Source organism: Salvia miltiorrhiza, chromosome 2, assembly GCF_028751815.1.
Source record: "Salvia miltiorrhiza cultivar Shanhuang (shh) chromosome 2, IMPLAD_Smil_shh, whole genome shotgun sequence".
Classification (NCBI taxonomy): domain Eukaryota; kingdom Viridiplantae; phylum Streptophyta; class Magnoliopsida; order Lamiales; family Lamiaceae; genus Salvia; species Salvia miltiorrhiza.
The window spans coordinates 2,643,657-2,668,962 of NC_080388.1; the positions used below are offsets into that span (position 1 = coordinate 2,643,657).

At 37.1% G+C, this 25,306-nt stretch overlaps 1 protein-coding gene and 1 long non-coding RNA gene across 3 annotated transcripts in view; one reads left to right on the top strand and one right to left on the bottom strand.

The window, feature by feature from the left end:
* LOC131012585 (protease Do-like 7) overlaps positions 1–25,306 on the bottom strand; it is a 498,535-nt gene that overhangs the window by 459,404 nt on the left and 13,825 nt on the right. The gene's annotated exons all lie outside the window — the stretch shown is intronic.
* Positions 11,263–24,846, top strand: LOC131012606 (uncharacterized). Of its 2 annotated transcripts, none has more exons than XR_009097393.1 (2): positions 11,263–12,121; positions 24,589–24,846. It is a non-coding gene; the product is annotated as an uncharacterized LOC131012606 (long non-coding RNA). The 2 variants fall into 2 exon arrangements; XR_009097392.1 differs by lacking the exon at positions 24,589–24,846 and adding an exon at positions 12,507–12,934.

Sequence of the window (25,306 nt, forward strand, 5' to 3'; positions counted from 1 at the left end):
CCAAAGATCATGGGATTCAAGGCAAGTCTTCATACGAACACTCCAATAGTCATAGTTTTCTCCATTGAATATTGGAGTCGTGATGGAGAGACTTGACGACGCCATAACGCCCGCTTATGATCGAACAAGCTCTGATGCCACTTGTTAGAAAATGGAGGTGATTATATAGAGGTTTGAGTGTGGTGAGTGATTGTAGTGAAGTGGTGTAGAGAATATTGTGAGTGTAGTGTGTGTAGAAGATAGAGAGAATGATTTTAGAGTGGAGCTCTTGTCTCCAAAGAACTTAGATAATATTAGATAGAGTGGTGTTTTTGAGATGTTTGAGATTATGTGAGATTGGTTACAAATGGCTCACAAGAGCTCTATTTATAGGTGTGGGAAGATCTCTCTAGATCCCACTACACTAACTTGTATCTAGAATTCTCTACTAGCATCCACTTTAGGAATTCTCTAGATACTATATAGAAAATATCTAATCTCTAGAATACCATACATGTCCTAGGTATTATTTAGAATACTCTAGAGTAATCTAGCTAGTGGTGAATTCTCTAGATTATGCATAGTATATTCTCACATAGAATATTCTAGATAAATGCATCACACTTCAATATTTTCGCACTATGACCCTCGTTCTCTTGGTGCTGGTCCTGAGCCTGCGCTACGCCGTGGAGATTCTGTGAGTCTTGTGGTGTTGAATAAGAGTCTGCAGGCAACATCTAAGAAATGTTTTGTTACCAATCCTTGTTCTGCTCTGGATCTTGGCTCATCAGCTAAATATCCAAAATATAGGGCAACCAATATGGAAGTAATAGAGCTTGATATGAGATTTCTGAGGTCGCTGTCGACTTGTTAATTTTATTCAATACCATCATTATCCTGCAACTGCCAATTTGTTTATTTGAGATTACCATTGAAGAGAAATTTAATTAACAATTGGAAATTTTAATGTGGCCAAATGAGTGATGAAGAGAGATACAGTATTGAATCACATCAAAATATTGTCATTTGTTATCAAGAAAGAACTTCAGGTGTCGATGACAATGCTCTTGAAATCTTCCGCTCAATCTGGTAGTGGATCTATTTTAATTTTCTTGAACTCGCCATGAATTCTTCTTGGTAAAATGATTTATGGATGTGAAACCTATATTTGATTATAAACAATGACATTTTAATGTGTTACTGTTAAATAACATAATTTGTCTCTTGACCTGAAGCAACAAATTTGGTATCAATGCCATTTAGTCCCATCTCCTTCAACACAATGGCAGCAAATTCATCCAACCTTTTGTTTGCCTATGCACCAAGCCAAGTTCCAATTTTTGAAGGAGAGTACTACGAGTATTGGTGCAGCCAAATGACAACGTTTTTTTGAGTCCATGGAATTATCAGAAATAATTGATGGAGAGCTTGAGGAACCCAACGAAGGAGACAAAGATTATGAAAGATTGCAGAAGGAATTCAAAAAGAAGAATGCAATGGCGCTGCGATATCTTCAACAAGGTGTTGGAAAATCAATTTTTGCACGCATTTTTGGTGTAAAAATGCCATTAATGCTTGGGAAATATTGAGACAAGAATTTCTTGGAACCGAAAAGACAATCTCCTTAAAGCTTCAATCATTATGGAATGATTTTGACAATCTCAAAATGGAAGATTGGGAGTCAATTCGTGATCTTTCCTCACGAGTCTAGGAGATCGTAAATCAAATCAAAAGCTGCGGTGACACAATTGAAGATAGACGTGTCGTGGAAAAGGTGTTGCGATCTCTTCCTCCAAAGTTTGATCATACAGTTGCTGCAATCGAGGAGTCCAAAGATCTGTCAAAAATGACCGCGTATGAATTAACGGGTTCGCTTCTTGCACATGAGCAAAGAATCAATCGATCAGACAAACCGTTAGTGGATCAAGCTTTTCAATCACAACTGAAGAAAAGCAGTTGGAAAGGCAAGCCATCACAAAATTATGGTAACAATTCTAATTGCCTTATTTGTAAGAAGTCAAACCATGAATCCAAAGATTGCTACTTTAGATGCAAAATTCCAAATCATTCACAAAGGAATTGTTGGTTTCAAAAGCAAAATGAAGAAAAAGAGGACGCCAAACTCTCTAAAGAGTCCCAAGAAGAAATTATGTTCTACTCCTCTATTGATGAAAATGTTGCTGACATTTATGAATCTTGTTAGTTTTGTTTGTTTACAAATGAAGTAGAATATCTTGAAGAATCATCAAAGGACGAGCATTGGAAGAAGGCTATGCACGAAGAGATGTCCTACATCGAGAAAAATAATTTGGGAGCTCGTTGATTTGCTTGAAGAAAAGAAGACTATTGGGTTAAAAGAGGTCTTCAAAATCAAGTTCAATGAAGAAGGCGAAATTAAAAAACACAAAGTTCGACTTGTAGCAAAAGAAAGTACTCAAGATCCGGCTAATGTTCTGCCGAAAGAAGCTACCTCCGATAAATTCGAGAAGTTCTAAAAGCAAGTCAAGATTACAAATTAAGAGGGGGTGTTAAATAACATAATTTGTCTGAATACTAGTTTATATTTAGTGTTGGCTAGGTTAAGAGTCACATTCATAAGTGTAATATTTCAAGAGTCTCATGCATCTATTAGCTTATTAATACCTAGTGTCTCTAGAGTTATCCATTGCAAACTATAAATAGTGTTTCTTCTCATTTGTAAAATCAAGAAAAACATATCAAGTAAAACCAAGTAAAATATATGAGTGTGCTGTAGCAACTCAAAGTAAAACTCCATTCCTCCCTAAATTTCCCTATCATAGCTTCCGCAAAACCAACACTTACAATACTATGTCGTTTTTCCATGATTTATTGTGTTCATTATTGTTGTGTATTTTACTCGGTGAATAAAATCATGTTTTAGAAATATATATATATATATATATATATATATAGGGTTAGGTTCAATGAAAAAGACCTAAATGTATGAAAGAAGAAAGAAGTAATCTCATCCGTTGATCTTATCTAATCTAACGGACATGATTTATTCATGCCATGTTCAACGGATTTTTTCGTTGAACATTCATGAACATATATAATATTTTTGGGGGTTTTGGGTTTCGACCCCCCATATGTTCAATGAAAAAATCCGCTGAACATGGCGTGAATAAATCATGTCCATTAGATTAGATAAGATCAATGGATGAGATTACTTCTCTCTTCTTTCTTACATTTAGGCCTTCTTCATTGAACCTTGGCCTATATATATATATATATATACTAATGGTGGGCTAGAATAAAAACACTCTTAAGTGTATAAAATATAAACGTTTCTTAATGTACGAATTTTATGTAAAACACGTATGAATTTATCCAACAGAGTTACGAATTGCGAAAAATAAATTTTTGTTACCTTTGGGATTCGAACTCAGGACCACGAATTCATCCAATAGGGTTACGAATCAACCGTAGATCTTGATGATCTAAGGACTGAAAATCATTTATATTTTATACACTTAAGAGTGTTTTTATTCTAGCCCTCCCCTAGTGTGTGTGTGTATATATATATATTTATATATATATATATATATATATATATATATATATATATAGGGTTGGGATCTATGAAGAAGTAACTATATTTCGTTATGAACAAGTCAATAAATTTACCGAATAAATCACGCGATCGCACGAATAGTTATGTTGCTAAATAAACACGTACATTTTTCGTTCATGCGCTCGCGTGATTTATTCAGTAAATGTATTGAGTTATTCAGCCTTCGTTGTTTCCTTCTACATTTAGCATTCTTCATTGATCCCTTCCCTATATTGAACCCGGGGCAAATTGCTGTTCATGCGGTACATTGATTTGTTCGTAAAAATTGTAGATCTGTTCGTTTTTATTTCACGAATTCTCTATTATCCAAATATTTAGCATTTTCTGTTTAACTTTTCTATATATATATATATATATATATATATAGGGATAGGATCCTGTGAGAATTTATGATTTTGTGAGAACTAAGAACCATTATAGTCCCTAGATTATTATTAATCCTACGATTTAGATTAGTAGTTAGGCGCTAATATTGTAATTACCATTTTAATTAGAAATCAGCCGAATCATATGAATATGGGTAATTTGGGTATTTAACTAGAAGTTAAAAACCGTGTGAATTGAAAGATTGGGTACAATCCCAAAATTATCGCTGCCATTTCTAGCCTATCACCTATAGTCATATTCAAGTCTTTTCATTATCTACCATTAGAGAGTGAAGTTTCGGCTATTCATTGTCACCGTCGGACTTCTTCATCTAACGCAAGGAGAAGGATAATAGAGAGCAGATCGCTGAACATCGTCGACCTCGGAAAAAGGTTTGTATCGTTTTTTAAATCTCGTCGGCTTGTGTTCCGATTTTTTTTAATTTCACGAAATGAACAGCCGGCGGAGTTTCCGATAATGTTGAACAAACCCTTAGTGTCCCGACCGGCCTTAGCTAAGGATAGCTAATCCAGGAAATCGTGACTAGGCGAAGGGATTTAATAAGCGGGGTTAGAAAGGGGCGCATTTGACTCATTCATAACTCGATAAAAGACATGGATATTTAACATTAAAACCTGAAATAAACTTTAAGACATTAATGGGTTGACGCATATAATTAAAAATGATACTCGATGGACTCGAGTAAGCGTTAAATATTGCTTGAAGAGTAATTAGCATAGTTAAAGGCTTAACTAAAGCATAATCAGCGTTTGCAGCGGAAGGCATAATTAAGATACATGTATGCAGACATATATCCTTTATGAGCCTATTCTAAGTTCGACAAAAGCTCCACTCAGCAACACTTCATCGCCCATCACAGCTCAACCTACACAATCATAAACATACGCAGGGCTAAGTACAAAAGTACTTAGTGGGCAATTGCCAAAAACTAACATATAAGCTTAACATTTTATTATCAAACCTCAGCATCATATAAGAGATAGAAATCTTCTTTCAAGTTCTTTGCGTACTATCATTTTCAAATTCATGAATAGCGTAAGTGCATTCCTCATCATCAAAAGTCATATCAATACAGGCATCGTGTCGTGAGGAAGGCCTTCCTCAACGAACACAGGCATCACGCCGTGAGGGAGGCCTCCCTCAGCGGACACGGCATCGTACTGTTGAGGGAGGCCTCCCCTAACAGACGCTAGCATCGTACCGTTGAGGGAGGCCTCCCTCAACGGACGTTTGACCGGCCAACCCTCTCATTGACTCACGATCGCGTTGCATATATAAATATATATATCCTGGCAAGATAGCTATCCGCTCAGGAATCGATCTTGTTAGCATCAAATAAGCATTAGCTAATAAGCATAAAGCATTAAAGCGTAACTCACATAAGCGTTAAATAATAAGCGTAAAGCATTAAAGCGTAACAAAGCGTGAACCACGTAGGCGTGTAACAAAGCGTAACTCACTTAAGCGTAAATCACTTAAAAGCGTAACAAAGCATAAATAATAAATTATAAAAATTTAAGCTGTAATTAAGCGTAAATAGCATAGCGTAAATTATTAAAGTGTGACAAGCGTAGATAATAAAGAGAAATAAAGTTTAACTCATTTAAGCATAATAAAGCATAACTCATTTGAAAATCTAATTTTCCATTTTAAAGCATGAAAGTTGCATAGTTCTTCAATAGCAGTTTTATTTTACGCGTAAGAAATGCCCACCTGATAGCAAAGCTTTTCTAAGGTACTGTGACTCCTTGAGTAGTCCTTACTCTCGCGCTTGACCTTAGTAATGAGAATATAAAATAAGACATTGCTCGAGAAAAATTCTCAATTTAATGAGAATGCGTAATTTAACTATGCATAACTCTCTTATTCAAGAATTATAATTCTAAAATAATAATCCAAGAATTTCTATTAATAACCCGCACTATAGGATCAATTAATAACATAAACTCGGCTTATGAGATCAGATTAATAATCTTAATTAATCCACTCATCTTAGGTATACTAACCCGCTTACTAATTAAATAGATCTGCTTTATGTAATCTATTAAGTGGAAGTAGCTAAATCCAATTTATCACTTAATAAATCTTGAACTAGTCTTTAATCGGACTTTCATAAAGGAAATACAAGGGTGATTCTATTCATAGCCCCCAATTTACTCTTTATAACCGCTTATTAAATTAATAATTTAAACTAATTAGAATTTTCCTAATTTATCCTATATCTCATAGCCCCCAAACTAAATTAATTTACTATCCCTTTCACTTTCTTTATCTGTTTCAGACAATTTTATCTCTGGCACCCTGCCGGTGCCCATCGGACAGCTTCGGAATGGCAGCAAGACTAGGGCACCGCGGGCGGAAGCCTTCCCTGGTGAGAGTCGACGGTGCAAAGTTGGCCTTGAAGTTAACCTGCTGGCCCTTGACGATCTTGACGGGAAAGATGCAGTCTTGGGTGGATGATGGTGACGCCGACATTGGTCTCGTCGGCGATGGCGTGGAGATTAGTGTCAATGGGGGCACTACAAGATGCAATCTCAAGTTTTTCCCGATCTTTCAGAGGAAGATTCGGGTGTTCCCTTTCAATTAGACCCACCTTTTGCTTGTATTCTCTTGTCTGTGCCTCTGCATACAAATTTATCTTAGAGATATGAGCTTTACACTGGGAAATCTGTTGAGGGGAAGTAGAATCAAATCAGTTTTTCATCGAATGTTATGGGGCTAAACAAAACCATACAATTCAGACATTTGAAATATAATCATATAAAGTAATTTGAAAGTCATGGGGCATCACCTCAGCATCTCGGGCAGCAATTTCATTTTCAAGAAGCTGAACACGTTTATGTGCTTCCTGAAGATTCTTCACTTTTTCATCTAAACATCTGAGTACAAGTAACAATACTTAGTGATGACTATAAGTAGCAGTGTTTGAAGACTTAAGCAAGCTTTTCACATCATAATCATTGCTTCTAACATTCTGCATTTGTTCTTTAAAAGCAAGAAGCTCTAGTTCAAGTTCCTCTCTCTGCAATCGTTGCCTCTCAGCATCTCCTTTGACAAGATCAACCTAAGGAGTTGAAATCATGTCAATGTTATAGTTGACAACAAAATAGATTTTGGTATACAGCTCTATGATGCTGTTTTAAATTCTCTTATTTTGAGATTCCTCCATCGACCTCTAGTGCTTATAACCAGGCCAAGTGATTTTTTTTAAGGAAACAAAATGAGGAAATTAAATTAGTAGATGATTGGAGAACATTTATTTTTGATCCAGCGAAACCATTTCTGATGGAAGCTTTGACCCTACATTCAATAGTGTAGACTTTGTATTTAGCAATCCGCTTATGCCGCTTCATCTCCGGGTCGCCGAATCACCACGGCTTTGCCGCCGCCCGACTCGGACAATTCGCGTCAATGCGAACCGGCGGCGACTTAGGAGGGCAACTCGCCGGCGGGTACATTTGGTTGCCGTTGTAGGAGGAGTAGTAACCTCCTCTTCCGCTCACTATTTCCAACCTCCTTTCTCCGTCGCTAGATCGAAAAGTTGGCCGCCCGCTGTCTTCCATACTATCACAAGTCACAACTATAATCAGGCCAAGTGATTGTTGATCCATAGACAAGGTGGCTGGACAAATCGAAAAATTCAAGCTATGAGACAGAGCACAAAGTGGAAGGATGGTAAATTAATTTAATTTGGGGCTATGAAGTATTAGGGTAAATTAGGAAAATTCTAATTATTTTTAATCTATTATATAATAGGATTAAGCCTTAACCTATGTGGCATATCTAAAATCTCACCATTTCAAAATTTACCATATATAATCTTCATCATTTATTAATTAATTAACTATTACATTCTATATAAAGATTCATTAATCATAATAAATATAATTAATAATAAATATATAATAATATTAACATTACATATAATCTAAATTAATAAATTTTATTATTTATTTTTTCTAGATAAAAATTAGATTTACATGTCTGATAAGAAAAAAATTATAATCTATAGACGATAAATTATTTTAATTGAATGTTAGTGATTAGATGTATATTTTTTATTAATTTTATATTACTTAATAGCGTACATATTATATGTATATGTTGCAATATACTCCCTCCGTCCACCAAGATTATGTCACAATTACTATATCGGGCGTCCGCCAAGATTATGTCACTTTCCTTTTATGGCAATGGTCCCACCATCCTCTTTAATATTTTATCCTTACTAACACTCTTTATTTACAAAAAAACCACTCAAAATTCAATCTCAACTACTCATCTCATAAAGTGGTGGGACCCTTTCTCCACTAAATCAAAATCATCACCAATTTTATTAAATCCCGTGCCCAAGCAAATTGCCATAATCTTGGCGGACGGAGGGAGTATTATATTGTATATATATATATATATATATAATATTTATATTCTTAAGTTTCAATAAAATTAATTTTAAATTAAGTTTGAATTGAGACATGCACGTATATGTAAATTATAAACGGGTCTGGTCATTGATTTACATGTTTGCATAATAAGGCACAAATTCTATAAACTGATTACTTTAAAACAAAATCTTATTTTATGTCTATCAAAATAATTAAAATTTTATTTTTATTTTTTATAAAATAAATCCATACATTTTATTTATATAGGGAAGAAAAATATATTTTTCATTTCTGCAAACTTTATTTGTTTCTGTTCGTCCATTACTATAATAATAATAATAATAATAATAATAATAATAATAATAATAATAATATCTATTCTATAATACGATTAGGCCTTAGCCTACGTGGCAGGCCTCAAATTATTTCTTTTCAATCTCAATCTCCAACGTGGCATTTGAGAATCCAATCTACATATTCTCATTCTCACTTTTAAAACAAAAGTCACGCCTCCCTCGTCCTCACCCCATCGCCGCCGTCCCTGAATCCGGTCGGCGTCGTCTCCCCCTTCACTGTCTCTCTCTTCTCTCAATCCTTTTCTCTCTCTAAAGTCGATTGCACACTCAAATCAAGCCTTAATTCCCCCCTTAAACTGCCCGCCTCTCTCTCCCTCTAAATTCAGGCGTCGCCGCCGTCCTAAGGGCGGCGTTGCTCCGCCTCATCTCTGACTCCCTCTTCCATTCCTTAATTAGTTCGATTTTGTTTCCACTTCTTAAACCCATGAGAATTCTCCATTCGAAGCAATTAATACAAGAGCCCTAAGATTTCTTTTTCCTATAACCCGTTGTCGTTCCTTCTTCTAGACTCCGGCGAAATAGTCGTCGCTGAGCTTGCGGTTTGTCCGCCGCCGAGTCACCGCTGAGCCCTGGAGTTCGTCCACCGTGCCGTCGAGCCCCACCCCACCGACGACTTCTCTGTTTTGATACCTCCATTTCCAGATTAGCCGTGATTCTTCCTACACACCTATGGTAAGTATTAAATTAGTTTCCTAATTTAATAACGCGTTTCACTATTTTAAATATAGAATGATTATTATTTTAGAAAGAACAAATTTTGGAAAGAATTTTGGCATCTGCTATCAAGCGTGTTGTGATTGTTGCATGGAAGCAATATGATTTATCAACTCTAATGAGGGGTGAAATATGCAAGGTCCTAAGATCAGGACACGTGGCTTTGCTTGGAATACCAAAGATGAGCAGCAGGGAGCAAAGAAGCTGTGAGAAATAGGCAGAGGAAAAAGTCCAGAGCAGAGTTGGCAGAGCAAAGCTTCCAGAACAGAGCTGCCAGAGTAGAGCTTCTAGAGCAGAGCTTCCAGAGCCAAAGCTAACCAGAGCAGAGCTTTCTAGAGCAGAGGGCCAGAGTCAAGTTGCCAGAGCAGAGATGCCAGAGCAGAGCTAGCCAGAGCAGAGATGCCAGAGCCAGAGCTAATCAGAGCAGAGATGCCAGATCAAATCTTCTAGAGCAGAGCTTCCAGAGCAGAGCTGCCAGAGCCAGAGCTAACCAGAGCAGAGCTGCCAGAGCAGAGGGCCAGAGCCAAGTTGCCAGAGCAGAGCTGCCAGAGCTAAGTCATTAAAGTCAGAGCCAGAGCCAAGTCGCCAGATCCAAAGTCAGAGCTAAGTCGTTAGAGTCAGAGCCAGAGCCAAATCGCCAGATCCAGAGTCAGAGCTAAGCTATTGGAGCCAGAGCGTGGAGCCATACGCCAGAGACAATTCGCCAGAAGGCGGAGCTACTTAGCAGAGCAGAGCCAAAGAGTAGAAGTCTGCCCCAAGGAAGGAAATACATAGCTACTAGACAGAGCGGGATGATGAGGACAGAATCCAGCTCTGTAATTAGGGGACAACGACCTGACAAGTTATAATCTAATAATAGCCTTAATTAGTTTAATGGCGAGCATGCGGAATAGATGACCAAACGAATTTACTACTTTACCCCGACTGTAATGCCTATAAATACCTACGATGATGAAATAAAGCACACGCTCTCTCCTTTACTGCTTTAAGAACTCTTCTCTTTCCTTTCTCTTTAGAGTTTGAACTAATAAAATTACATACATAAATAAAATATCTAAATTGTTAGAGTTATGTTAGTTAGATAGTTGACAATTGGAGTCATGGTTGAATATTATTTCATATTTGATGATGCTCTCTCAAACTCTAGATGAGATGATGCTCAAAACTTCAGACGAGATGATGCTCTTTCAAGTTTTAGACGAGATGATTCTCTTTCAAGTTTCAGACAAGATGATGCTCAGAAGTTAGAGGTGATCTGTCAAATCTGCGACGAGATGATGACCACAACTTGGTTGGTCTTAAAACTCCAAATGATACGATGTTCGATAAATCAGTTATGATCTTTTAAATATCAGGCGAGATTATTTTCATAATTAGTTATGCTTTTAGAAGTTCGGAATTATATGATACTTTCAATTCAATTATGATTTTTCAAACTCCATATAAAATTATGGTCAAAAGGCAAAAAAAAAAAAAAAATTGAACAAAATTAATAAATCTTGTAACAACAAATGCAACAAATCAATCCTCCATCATACCTATGTCAAATTTATATGTATTTCTACTCTTTTTTTTCTTTCGTGTCAACTTTCTATAAAATTTCATATGAAAACTAATGGGTATTTTTATGATCTCAATAAAATTAATAATTTAATTACTAAAAGTTGTTGAGATTAATATAATTTAAAATGTATTACTAATTTAATTTAATTTAATTAATTATATAAATAATTTACATAAAAAATTATTTTATATAATTATCATAAGAATAACATAAAATATATAAATTACAAGAAAATATGTACCCGTCGAATTTCGACCGATAATACACTAATTATTAATTAAATAGGGGGTTATAAAGAGTAAATTGGGGGCTATGAATAGACTCACCCGAAATACAAATAGCCCAATCACTTATAAGAGCCTAGTTAAATGCAGCTCAATCTGAATTTAATAGAGAATCTCGGCCCAACATGAAAATAATTCAAGGCCCAAAGGTTCAGCCCATTTCCCCTCTCTACAATTCACGGTTCCAAATCCTTCTCCTTTCAATTTCTCAATATCAGCTCAACTCCCTCCCTTTGCATCAGAAATCGCCGCCGCCGCCGTTGAAGGATCGGCGAGCGGTCGGTTCTAGCCTTCGTCTCCAGCGAAGCAGGCCTGTTGCCGCCTCTGAGGCCGACGCCGTCCCCTTCGTCTCCAGTCTCTCTTACTGAAACTCACCATGAAATCCAGCCCTAGCTTCCCTCTGAACTCAGATGGGATGCCGCCGCTGCGGCCCTTCTCCGGCGAGACTGGCGTCCCGGCTGTTAGCGCCGCCAGCACACCTTCACCCCTAAATCAAAATTGAGCCCTAACTCTCCTTTTGGTTTAGGCGGGTTCGCCACCGCTGTTGCTAAAGGACCGGCTAGGCGGCGGTTCTCTCCTTCTCTCCCTTGTTCTCGAAAATAGATTCACGCTCAAGTCCTAGCCTTTTCTCATCTCTCGGAATTTATCGCCGCCCCTGAGCTTTTGACGAGGCTATAGACGTCATCCCCTCCTCAGTTCTTTCCGCTTTCGAACTCAAGGGATGGGTCTTCTGGGTTCCGGCAGAGAAGGGTAGGCCGTCGCAGCTGTCCTGACTCTTCACCTCGCCGTTGCTGCTTTACTCATATTCCGGCGAGGCAGCAAGGGCTCGTCGTCGTTCCCTCGGTTCGACTGAACAGGTACATCAATCTAGTCCCCTTCCATTTTTCTTCTGTTCTAAGTTAACTTCTTAAATCTGCGTGAAGGGATTAATGGCGTTGTGGGGTTGCTACTGTGTTAGCATCTAATTTCTAGAGTCCAGTGGGAATCATAAACGCATAGGACATTCTACATAACATGGGTAAATCTGTATTACTGAAACGAGACTTTGCTAAGTCCATTATGCATATATATCTCAATTCTTTATTCTGACTTTCTAAAACATAAGCATACTTGTTGGTGTGAAATATGTAACATGAACTAGAGTAAAATGAGATTAGCAATCACCTTGCGAATGTTTGTGCTTTTGAGTTCAATGAGAAGATAGCTGAAAACAAATTGTGTATTTTGTTTCGAGGAACTTAGGAAGAAACTGGAGAGGATCAGGTCAATCTTACCTCTCGAATCTTTCAGCGTAAAGAGAGAAGGATTTGGTGGGTGATATTATAAGGAGTGAAGTTGGTGGCTGTTACTCTCATGGGTTTGAAAGATGGGGTATGGTGGAATGACCACCTACTTGTACTATGGTATGGTCTTGGTTACAGGGGAAGGAAAGAAAAAAAAGAGCTGCTACTTGCTTTTGTACTATGCAGATTTTTCTTTTGATTTTGTGTACATACATCAGTATGGCTTAGCTGCAAAAGTGGCGCTGTAGAGGGAGGAAAGCATGGCTTTTGGTGGCTACAAAATCTTCTATCTTGATTGTTGTGAGAGTAGGGATGGTGGTGATTGTGCGTGTATAGTGTGATGTCGTAATCGTAAATAATAATAAATCTTTGTGTCTTGGTTACTCAGTGCATCTGCTCATTATTCGTGTATAAATTAAATACGTAGATTTAATTCACTTCACAAGCCGTTTAATATCTAGATTAAATCCGTAGATTTAATTCGCTTCATAACTTGGAATAAATTCACGACTCAAGTAACAATAATAATAAATAGAAATAATATTTCTATTGAAATTAATAAATCACATGACTTTGCTAAGTCAGTTATAAATCTAAAAAAATATATAAATTATTGACTGGCCCAATAATTCATATCGCGATTATCTCACACGAAGCTAATAAGCATAATCAAATAATAGTTGTTCCTTTGAGGACATGTAATTCAGTATCAGAAGCTGAATTCAAGCACAAATAATTACTGGATTCATTTATTAAAAATGCAATAAATAAATATCGCATTTACTAGTTTTAATCATGAATAAAAGAGCGGGCTACTACACTTAGTTTTCCAGCGCTTTCCGGTGAAGCGTCGAGAATGTATGAACATATTTGATTTTTTGTTGGATTTTAGATAATGTATGTGTTGAATTTTATCTCCCTAAAAACTGTGAAGCATATGACAACCCTTGGTTTTCCAGCGCTTTCTGGCGAAACGTCGAGAATTTATGAACATATTTGATTTTCTTTTGGATTTTTGATAATGTATTTGTTGGTTCTTTCCATAATTTTTTCCACTTTGTTCACGAATTTAAATGTATTGTTCATAGAAATAAATGCATGTTAGGTAGATGTTATTCATGTGTGTGAGACGTTATTCACTTTGGAATATGTTCATTAGATATTGAAAATTATGCACGGTATATGCTCATTCATTCAATTAGTGAAATGTTCACTTGAATATGGTTATTATTCACGACAGTGTTGTTTTTGTTCAAAGTGTGATGTTAGATATTATTTACGGTGTATGTTAATTCACGTTAGTAGTGAAAATGTTCATGGGATATTGTTCATGGTATATGTTCATTCATGACACTAATGATATAGATTCTGACACATGAATATATGAAGTGAATAATTCTACAATGATGAAATCAATGAACATACTTATATTATTGGATGAACAGGGTGTGGTTTGGTTGATGTTTGAAATTGTTCATTGATTATTCAGTTGTTGTTCATATGATTCATATACATGTCATTTGTCTGTTCATATGCCTTAACATTGTTGTTCGTGAGATGTATTATTCAATAATAATGTATTGATGTTCTAATAATGTAGTAGCCCGCTCTTTTATTATATTTAAATCCAGTAATACGATAATTATTATTTAATCTTTCAGTAAATCAAGCCCAGTAATTATTTATGATTTAAATTCAGCTTATGACACTGGATTATATTCTAATTGAAGCAGGATTATTATTTTTTTTTTTCACTAAGCCAGTTAGATTCGCGTGAGTAAAACCGCGATGAGAATTATTTAGTAAACCAATAATTATTCATTTCAGATTCATAACTGACTTAGCTAAGTCATGTTATTTATTAATCACAATAAAATTATTTTTCTATTTTTATTATTATTTCTTGAGTCGTGAATTTATTCGGGCTTGTGAAAAATTAAATCTACGTTATTAATTTAGATATTATTCCGTGTATTAAATCTAGCACGCTATGCTCCCTCAGCCACTCTATTCTCACCCGTGCTTAGTTTTTATTTCACTCTTACGTAGTCAAAAAAAAAAAAAAAAATTTGCAGCAAGCTAAATCTCAAGCATTCAACAGACAAATCTAATTTGTCAGCAGCAAATCTAATCTCATTAATTCTTCAACCAAAATCTCAGTTTTCAGCAGCAAATCTCATTTTTTCAAAAGTACAGATTTCCAGCCGCAGCAGCCGACTTTCACTCACCAAAAATTCCACGTTCATAAACTCTATTGTCGCAGCAATTTGTCTATAAATTAACTCAAATGAATCAGTTTTAAAACCACAAACTTCAATTGCTAAATTCTAAAGTACAGAGTGTTCGTTTTGAGCAGAGTTATTTTTTCAGCAAGGTTCAGCAAAGGTATTAATTTCAACCTTCTTTCCTGTGTACACACATTACTATCCAAGACATATCAATCATTTTACAGTTTACATAATTTGTACGCATAAAAGCTTTCACAAGAAATCAGAATTAGAATTTGTATCTCAATAAGAATACAGAAAATCAAGTTTTGATTCCATAATCAAATCTTTACACAAACTTGAGTTTTATGTAAAACTAATTCTAATATACGAACCTATCGAGTGATAAAATGAGAGGGAAGATACGGTGGAAAGTCGAAGCCCTGCTGTCCATGGCGACGGCGGCACCAGGAGAGGCGGCTGCCGGATTCTTGCTGCCAACGGCAGCGGCTGACGGCGGCGCTCCTCCAGTGAGCTGCTGGCCGTCGATCGCAGGCCAGCCAGCGGCGACTCCGGGCGAACAGCAGCAGCTCCAGGCGGCGACAGCTCGACTCCCGGCGAAGCAGCAGCAGCTCCAGCGGCCCCCGTCGACCCAAGCGGTGGCCGTGGTCTTGACGCGGCAGCGGATCTGCTGCAAGGACGACGGAGGCAGCGGCGGCGGCGCACCGCTTTGACAGCGGCGTGCGTCTGCTGTACCTTGTTCCGGCAGTCGTGAGAGAGAGAGCGGAGGCGACGGCGAGGCGGCGCGCCGGAGGCGGCGCCGCCCTCAGCCGAACAAAGAGAGAGAGAGCCGATGGTAGTGTGAGGATAGAGAGAGAGAGAGAGAATCGATAGTGTGAGGATAGAGAGAGAGAGAGAACCGATATTGTGAGAGAGAGAAGAGTGAATGTCGGTAGAGAGAGAGAGAGATAGAGAGGAGTGGGCCTTTCTCAATTGGGCCGGGTTTCAGCCGAGTTTGGGCCGGGTTTCAGCCGGGTTTGGGCCGATTTTGGACTCTCTTATTGGGCCTAGTTCATTTTATTTGTTGGGCCGGGGATTAATTCATTGGGCCATCTTTTTATTTCTATCTGGGCCGAATTTATTTAATGTTCTTGGGCTGGAATTTATTTAATTCTATTGGGCCTGTTTCAGATTTGTTTAGTTCAGCCCAGCTCTTAATTCGTCATTTGGGCCGATTAAAGTGTCTATTGGACTAAGATTAATTCTTTCCAGTCCACATTAATTATTACTTAGACTCCTATTATTTATTAATAATGGGTCTCGAATTTATATTACTTGGGCTCCTACGATTTAATTGATTAAGTCCAATGAAATTTATTTATTTAACCAATAAGAATAATTATTTTAGGCCTCTTTATTAATCCTAATTATTTTAATTAGTAATTAATATTAAAATTTACTAATTATTTTTAAGGGTGATGATGGGCTCACTTATTGGGCTTCATGATTTTATTATCTTGGGCCTCATTTGTTGGGCTTTAGAATTTAATTGATGTTGGGCCTAATATTATTAATGCATTGGGCTTTGAATTTATTCATTTGGACTCAAATTAAATTCCTTTTGGGCCTTGATTATTTTTATTTTAATTGGGCCTTCATAATTATTCTATTAATTGAAGCAGACTCGTCTTATGTTGTCCAGCTTCTGCATTCTCGTTCTCTGAAAGTTCCTTGGCGTTTTCTTCCGCTCTGGAAACAGACTTTAAATTGGCTTTCAAATTTTCGACTTCAGATCTCGCATATTTTTAGAGAAGGAAATAGTGTGGCGGATATTATGGCTAATCATGCCCGGATCGAAGGGTGGTGGCCCTTTGCTATTGAGGATATTAAGATTGCGGTGTCTTTAGATATGGCTACTCATAGTCGCGTTCGTATGAAGAATTGATGACATGGGGCTGTTTAGGATTGGTCTCTTGGAGCGGTTGATGCTCGGTTGGGGTGTTTTCGAGTTCTTGTTTCGATTGTGACTAGTTTGAGCCGGGATTGTTTTGGGACGATGGTTAGGCCGGAGTTTCAGAAACTTTCCTTTCCGCTCTTCTGGTCGTGGTCTTTGTCTTTTGACGAAAACTCTTTTTTCTTTTCTGGTTTTTCCCTCGGGGTTTTCCATGAAAGGCTCGGCCCTTAGTCTGCTTTTTTGTGCTTTCAAGGGTTTCTTTGTTCTTTTTTCCTTTTCCCATTTTTAATAAAATCACATTTTAATAATAATTATTCTATTAAGTTTAATTAGAGAAGATTTTAAGACTTACTAATTATTAATTAGTAAGTGAATTAGATTATTTTAAGATGAGTAGATTATTAAAGATTAATAATCCGGCCTCATAAGACGAGCTTTAATTCCTTAAATAGGATTAGCATCTCATAATTTAATTAAAGGAATATGAGTCATGCATAATCATTTCACGCATCCTCATTTATTGAGATTTTTCGAGAATTAGAATCTTATTTTATTTTCTCGGATTAAAGGTCAAGCACCAGAGTTAGAGCTAAACCGTGAGTCTGCTATTCAGGTGGGCAATTTCTTACGCGTAAAATAAAAATGCTATTGAAGAACTATGCAACTTTCATGCTTTAAAAAAAAAAAAAATTGATTTTTAAATGAGTTATGCTTTATTATGCTTAAATGAGTTAAAACTTTATTTCTCTTTATTATCTACGCTTGTCACGCTTTAATAATTTACGCTATGCTATTTACGCTTAATTACGACTTAAATTTTTATAATTTATTATTTATGCTTTGTTACGCTTTTAAGTGATTTACGCTTAAGGGAGTTACGCTTTGTTATGCGCCTATGTGGTTCACGCTTTGTTACGCTTTAATGCTTTACGCTTATTATTTAAACGCCTATGTGAGTTACGCTTTAATGCTTTATGCTTATTATCAAATGCTTATGTGATGATGTTAACGAATTTGATTTCTGAGCGAATAGCTATCTTGCCAAGGATATATATATATATATGCAACGCGACCGTGAGTCAATGAGAGGGTTGGCCGGTCAAACGTCCGTTGAGGGAGGCCTCCCTCAACGGTACGATGCTAGCGTCTGTTGGGGGAGGCCTCCCTCAATAGTACGATGCCGTGTCCGCTGAGGGAGGCCTCCCTCACGGCGCGATGCCTGTGCTCGTTGAGGAAGGCCTTCCTCACGACACGATGCTTCTTAATAGGACTTTTGATGATGAGGAATGCACTTACGCTATTTATGAATTTGAAAATGATAGTATGCAAAGAACTGGAAAGAAGATTCATGTCGCTTATATGATGATGTGGTTTGATGATAAAATGTTAAGCTTATAATTTAGTTTTTGGCAACTGCCCACTAAGTACTTTTGTACTTAGCCCTGCATATGTTTATGAATGTGCAGGTTGAGCTGTGATGAACGATGAAGTGTTGCTGAGTGGAGCTTTTGTCGAACTTAGAATAGGCTCAGAAAGGATATGTGTCTGCATACATGTATCTCAGTCTTGCCTTCCGCTGCAAACACTGATTATGTTTTAGTCAAGTCTATAATTATGTCAATTACTCTTCAAGAAATATTTAACGCTTACTCGGGTTCATCGAGTATCCTTTTTAACTATATGCGTCAATCTTTCAATGTCTTAAATTTTATTTCAAGAATTAATGCTAGATATAAATGTCTATAATCGAGTTGTAAATGAGTCAAATGTGCCCTCTCTAACCCCGCTTCTTAAATCCCTTCCCTAGTCACGATTTCCCGGATTAGCTATCCTTAGCAAGTGCGGTCGTGACAGAATGGTATCAGAGCGTTCATTTGCTCTGAGTCTAAGAATTTATTTTAGTCAAGCCTAGACTGGATCACTAGAGTGTCTAGAGTTCAATCGACAAAGCTCAACACTTCATCGCATCACACTCAACGAAGCAGAATGGTAAGCTCTTCCAAGTTTTGAGTTAATGTTTGAAATCTTTTATAGCATTTGGCATGATCGAAAAGTGAGGATTGACGCGACATCAAAGTGTGTATCAGTCAATACTTAAGTTATATTGTTATTGAGTGAAATGACCGACGCAAGCACGATTAAGTATAACTATGGTATGAATTCCCATGAACATAGCGCTATTAAGTTAGGTGATCACCTCTACGACAGAACATAGAAGAAAACGTAGAAGAAATTCAACTATATCTTTTGGTGACTGAAGTGATGGCAGTAAGACAAGTGATATGTATAGAATTTTTATAAGCTCGTGATTGATATCCGCTATAAATCTCCATGACTTATGCCTAAGTATCAAATTGAGATGCTATGATATTATATGCTTAATTTTTTTATGACTCATGGATTTGGGATGCTAAGGACCCTTAAAGCTTACTACATCAATGTTGTCATTAGAGTCATGAATTGTTTACAAGTTATAACAAGTTAACCTTTACAAGAGTTCTTTTGAGGTTTGTATTATATTATGCTAGAGTGTATTAATTGACAAATCTCTGCTATCAGAATGCCGCCTAAGAGAGGTCGCCCTGTGAGAAATAATAACAATCGCAGAAACCATAATGCCATACCAGAAGAACCCCAAAATGATCGAGAACATAACCCACCCCCTCCGCCCCCAACTAGGAGAGTCGAGGAACTCTTTTTAAGACAGAACCCACCTACGTTTGGTGGGACGAGCGAGCCGGATGAAGCCGAAATTTGGGTGCGTGCAATGGAGCGCATCTTCAACTTCCTACGTTGTACTGATGATGAGCGCCTCTCTTGCGTCTCATTCCAGCTGACATGATCAGCTGATTTCTGGTGGGAGGCACGTCGAAAAACTCTGACCCCTGAACAATGGGCAATTTATACGTGGGAAGATTTTAAGGCGGGATTATATGACAAATATATTCCGAAAAGCTATAGGAAGAAGAAGGAGACTGAATTCTACAATTTGAATCAAGGAAAGAAATCTGTGGTTGAATACGATAGGGAATTCTGCAACCTGGCTAGATTTGCTCCACAACAAGTGGACACAGATGAAAAGATGGCAGAAAAATTTTGTGCCGGTCTGAGGCATGAAATTAGGATGACTCTAGCAAGCCACGGAGGACTCTCATACACGGAGTGTTTGAATAGGGCACTTGACATTGAAGCTGCAATGCCATCGGATAAGTCAGCTCCACCACTGACCTCGACGCCAAATAACCCACCAGTACCCTCACATACTCTCAAAGGGAAGCGCAAATGGGACAACACTGAAGACAATATCAGTCAAGCCAACAAGAGAGTGTGGCAAGAAAATGAACAGGCCGAACAGTTTAATCAACAAAGGCATGAGGCACAGACTAACCCCGACCCAACTAGGGGTAACCAAGGTCAGCAAAGAATTTCACCTTGCCCCAATTGCGGTAAGATGCATAGGGGTATCTGTCGGGCTGGAACTAACGGGTGTTACAATTGTGGCCAAAAAGGTCACTACTCCACACAGTGTCCCAACAGACAACAGGGTTCAACAACTAAGTCCACCCACACCCATCCCTTACAAGCAATACGCAGACACCTTCAAATTCAGCCTCAAGGACAACAGTCACCACAACAGGGGGCAACTTATGCTTTTAACCAGGGACACTAGGAAGGTATGATAAGTTTATGGGAATACTTATCACTATTATGTTTAGTAGAGATGCTTTACATATCCTTGCTACCACACCATGCATGGTAATAATCAGCTTCGAGTGAGCTAAGTGCAATCTAGTGATAATCACACAACTTAGGGTTACCATTGATATTCGCTCTAATCTAGTGATTGGAAACATCATATTTTATACCGAGAAACTTGAAATAATTTGTGATCAAGAAGTGTAGAAGATAAGGGACAAATTAGTTACCTTAAGCATCTCGGAGTATGCAAATTTCGGGACGAAATTTTTGTTAAGAGGGGTAGTATGTAGTAGCCCGCTCTTTTATTATATTTAAATCCAGTAATACGATAATTATTATTTAATCTTTCAGTAAATCAAGCCCAGTAATTATTTATGATTTAAATTCAGCTTATGACACTGGATTATATTCTAATTGAAGCAGGATTATTATTTTTTTTTTCACTAAGCCAGTTAGATTCGCGTGAGTAAAACCGCGATGAGAATTATTTAGTAAACCAATAATTATTCATTTCAGATTCATAACTGACTTAGCTAAGTCATGTTATTTATTAATCACAATAAAATTATTTTTCTATTTTTATTATTATTTCTTGAGTCGTGAATTTATTCGGGCTTGTGAAAAATTAAATCTACGTTATTAATTTAGATATTATTCCGTGTATTAAATCTAGCACGCTATGCTCCCTCAGCCACTCTATTCTCACCCGTGCTTAGTTTTTATTTCACTCTTACGTAGTAAAAAAAAAAAAAAATTTGCAGCAAGCTAAATCTCAAGCATTCAACAGACAAATCTAATTTGTCAGCAGCAAATCTAATCTCATTAATTCTTCAACCAAAATCTCAGTTTTCAGCAGCAAATCTCATTTTTTCAAAAGTACAGATTTCCAGCCGCAGCAGCCGACTTTCACTCACCAAAAATTCCACGTTCATAAACTCTATTGTCGCAGCAATTTGTCTATAAATTAACTCAAATGAATCAGTTTTAAAACCACAAACTTCAATTGCTAAATTCTAAAGTACAGAGTGTTCGTTTTGAGCAGAGTTATTTTTTCAGCAAGGTTCAGCAAAGGTATTAATTTCAACCTTCTTTCCTGTGTACACACATTACTATCCAAGACATATCAATCATTTTACAGTTTACATAATTTGTACGCATAAAAGCTTTCACAAGAAATCAGAATTAGAATTTGTATCTCAATAAGAATACAGAAAATCAAGTTTTGATTCCATAATCAAATCTTTACACAAACTTGAGTTTTATGTAAAACTAATTCTAATATACGAACCTATCGAGTGATAAAATGAGAGGGAAGATACGGTGGAAAGTCGAAGCCCTGCTGTCCATGGCGACGGCGGCACCAGGAGAGGCGGCTGCCGGATTCTTGCTGCCAACGGCAGCGGCTGACGGCGGCGCTCCTCCAGTGAGCTGCTGGCCGTCGATCGCAGGCCAGCCAGCGGCGACTCCGGGCGAACAGCAGCAGCTCCAGGCGGCGACAGCTCGACTCCCGGCGAAGCAGCAGCAGCTCCAGCGGCCCCCGTCGACCCAAGCGGTGGCCGTGGTCTTGACGCGGCAGCGGATCTGCTGCAAGGACGACGGAGGCAGCGGCGGCGGCGCACCGCTTTGACAGCGACGTGCGTCTGCTGTACCTTGTTCCGGCAGTCGTGAGAGAGAGAGCGGAGGCGACGGCGAGGCGGCGCGCCGGAGGCGGCGCCGCCCTCAGCCGAACAAAGAGAGAGAGAGCCGATGGTAGTGTGAGGATAGAGAGAGAGAGAGAGAATCGATAGTGTGAGGATAGAGAGAGAGAGAGAACCGATATTGTGAGAGAGAGAAGAGTGAATGTCGGTAGAGAGAGAGAGAGATAGAGAGGAGTGGGCCTTTCTCAATTGGGCCGGGTTTCAGCCGAGTTTGGGCCGGGTTTCAGCCGGGTTTGGGCCGATTTTGGACTCTCTTATTGGGCCTAGTTCATTTTATTTGTTGGGCCGGGGATTAATTCATTGGGCCATCTTTTTATTTCTATCTGGGCCGAATTTATTTAATGTTCTTGGGCTGGAATTTATTTAATTCTATTGGGCCTGTTTCAGATTTGTTTAGTTCAGCCCAGCTCTTAATTCGTCATTTGGGCCGATTAAAGTGTCTATTGGACTAAGATTAATTCTTTCCAGTCCACATTAATTATTACTTAGACTCCTATTATTTATTAATAATGGGTCTCGAATTTATATTACTTGGGCTCCTACGATTTAATTGATTAAGTCCAATGAAATTTATTTATTTAACCAATAAGAATAATTATTTTAGGCCTCTTTATTAATCCTAATTATTTTAATTAGTAATTAATATTAAAATTTACTAATTATTTTTAAGGGTGATGATGGGCTCACTTATTGGGCTTCATGATTTTATTATCTTGGGCCTCATTTGTTGGGCTTTAGAATTTAATTGATGTTGGGCCTAATATTATTAATGCATTGGGCTTTGAATTTATTCATTTGGACTCAAATTAAATTCCTTTTGGGCCTTGATTATTTTTATTTTAATTGGGCCTTCATAATTATTCTATTAAGTTTAATTAGAGAAGATTTTAAGACTTACTAATTATTAATTAGTAAGTGAATTAGATTATTTTAAGATGAGTAGATTATTAAAGATTAATAATCCGGCCTCATAAGACGAGCTTTAATTCCTTAAATAGGATTAGCATCTCATAATTTAATTAAAGGAATATGAGTCATGCATAATCATTTCACGCATCCTCATTTATTGAGATTTTTCGAGAATTAGAATCTTATTTTATTTTCTCGGATTAAAGGTCAAGCACCAGAGTTAGAGCTAAACCGTGAGTCTGCTATTCAGGTGGGCAATTTCTTACGCGTAAAATAAAAATGCTATTGAAGAACTATGCAACTTTCATGCTTTAAAAAAAAAAAAAAATTGATTTTTAAATGAGTTATGCTTTATTATGCTTAAATGAGTTAAAACTTTATTTCTCTTTATTATCTACGCTTGTCACGCTTTAATAATTTACGCTATGCTATTTACGCTTAATTACGACTTAAATTTTTATAATTTATTATTTATGCTTTGTTACGCTTTTAAGTGATTTACGCTTAAGGGAGTTACGCTTTGTTATGCGCCTATGTGGTTCACGCTTTGTTACGCTTTAATGCTTTACGCTTATTATTTAAACGCCTATGTGAGTTACGCTTTAATGCTTTATGCTTATTATCAAATGCTTATGTGATGATGTTAACGAATTTGATTTCTGAGCGAATAGCTATCTTGCCAAGGATATATATATATATGCAACGCGACCGTGAGTCAATGAGAGGGTTGGCCGGTCAAACGTCCGTTGAGGGAGGCCTCCCTCAACGGTACGATGCTAGCGTCTGTTGGGGGAGGCCTCCCTCAATAGTACGATGCCGTGTCCGCTGAGGGAGGCCTCCCTCACGGCGCGATGCCTGTGCTCGTTGAGGAAGGCCTTCCTCACGACACGATGCTTCTTAATAGGACTTTTGATGATGAGGAATGCACTTACGCTATTTATGAATTTGAAAATGATAGTATGCAAAGAACTGGAAAGAAGATTCATGTCGCTTATATGATGATGTGGTTTGATGATAAAATGTTAAGCTTATAATTTAGTTTTTGGCAACTGCCCACTAAGTACTTTTGTACTTAGCCCTGCATATGTTTATGAATGTGCAGGTTGAGCTGTGATGAACGATGAAGTGTTGCTGAGTGGAGCTTTTGTCGAACTTAGAATAGGCTCAGAAAGGATATGTGTCTGCATACATGTATCTCAGTCTTGCCTTCCGCTGCAAACACTGATTATGTTTTAGTCAAGTCTATAATTATGTCAATTACTCTTCAAGAAATATTTAACGCTTACTCGGGTTCATCGAGTATCCTTTTTAACTATATGCGTCAATCTTTCAATGTCTTAAATTTTATTTCAAGAATTAATGCTAGATATAAATGTCTATAATCGAGTTGTAAATGAGTCAAATGTGCCCTCTCTAACCCCGCTTCTTAAATCCCTTCCCTAGTCACGATTTCCCGGATTAGCTATCCTTAGCAAGTGCGGTCGTGACAAATAACCTTATGAATTCATTCATTAAGTGTTGATTCTCGTTCACTATTATGTACGTTGTTTAATAACAGTCTTATTTGACTTACAGATCATTGAAACATTCGACTAAATATTAGGACCGTCTCTGGATTCATGTGGAAGAGAGCTATGAGATTACAACCTTGTGCATCGATTCTATATTGTGACTACAATTGTGTCAAAGAAGAAGTCGTGTAGTCCGCAAATGTGAATTATCGCAAACTGTGCATGGATCCTAAGTTTTGCTATTGTTTTATTCATGAACATTGAACTTTGTGAACAATACAACATTGTCATATTTGAGATTCTTATTTGTTGTGATTGTTAATCTTATGTTCGTACTATGAGTTTGATTTTAAAATCTTCAAGTCAGTAAATTGAGAGTATTATTTATTAGATTTATTAACAATGTTCAATGATTACATGAAATGAGATTGTATATTCTATCTTTATGAAATTACTGTTCATAAGCTTATTCATTTAATATTTTAGATTTTATTATGTTTATTGTAAAAATTGGTATTCATGATATTATATTTGTGTTCATCTATCACATGTGGGCTGTTAATTTCTTCATTAAGCATTTGATTTTTTATGGGAAAGAATAATCTACGCGTTATAATTTTTTGTTCACTGGTTAATAAGATTTGTTCATGCCTATATGCCTTTTCTTCATTTATGTTATTATTTTGTTTAACAATTTGTGTTTAATTTCAAAGTATATGATATTATTGTTCATAAGGTTATTCATTTGGTCTTCATTAAGAATTTGGTTTTTTATGAGAAAA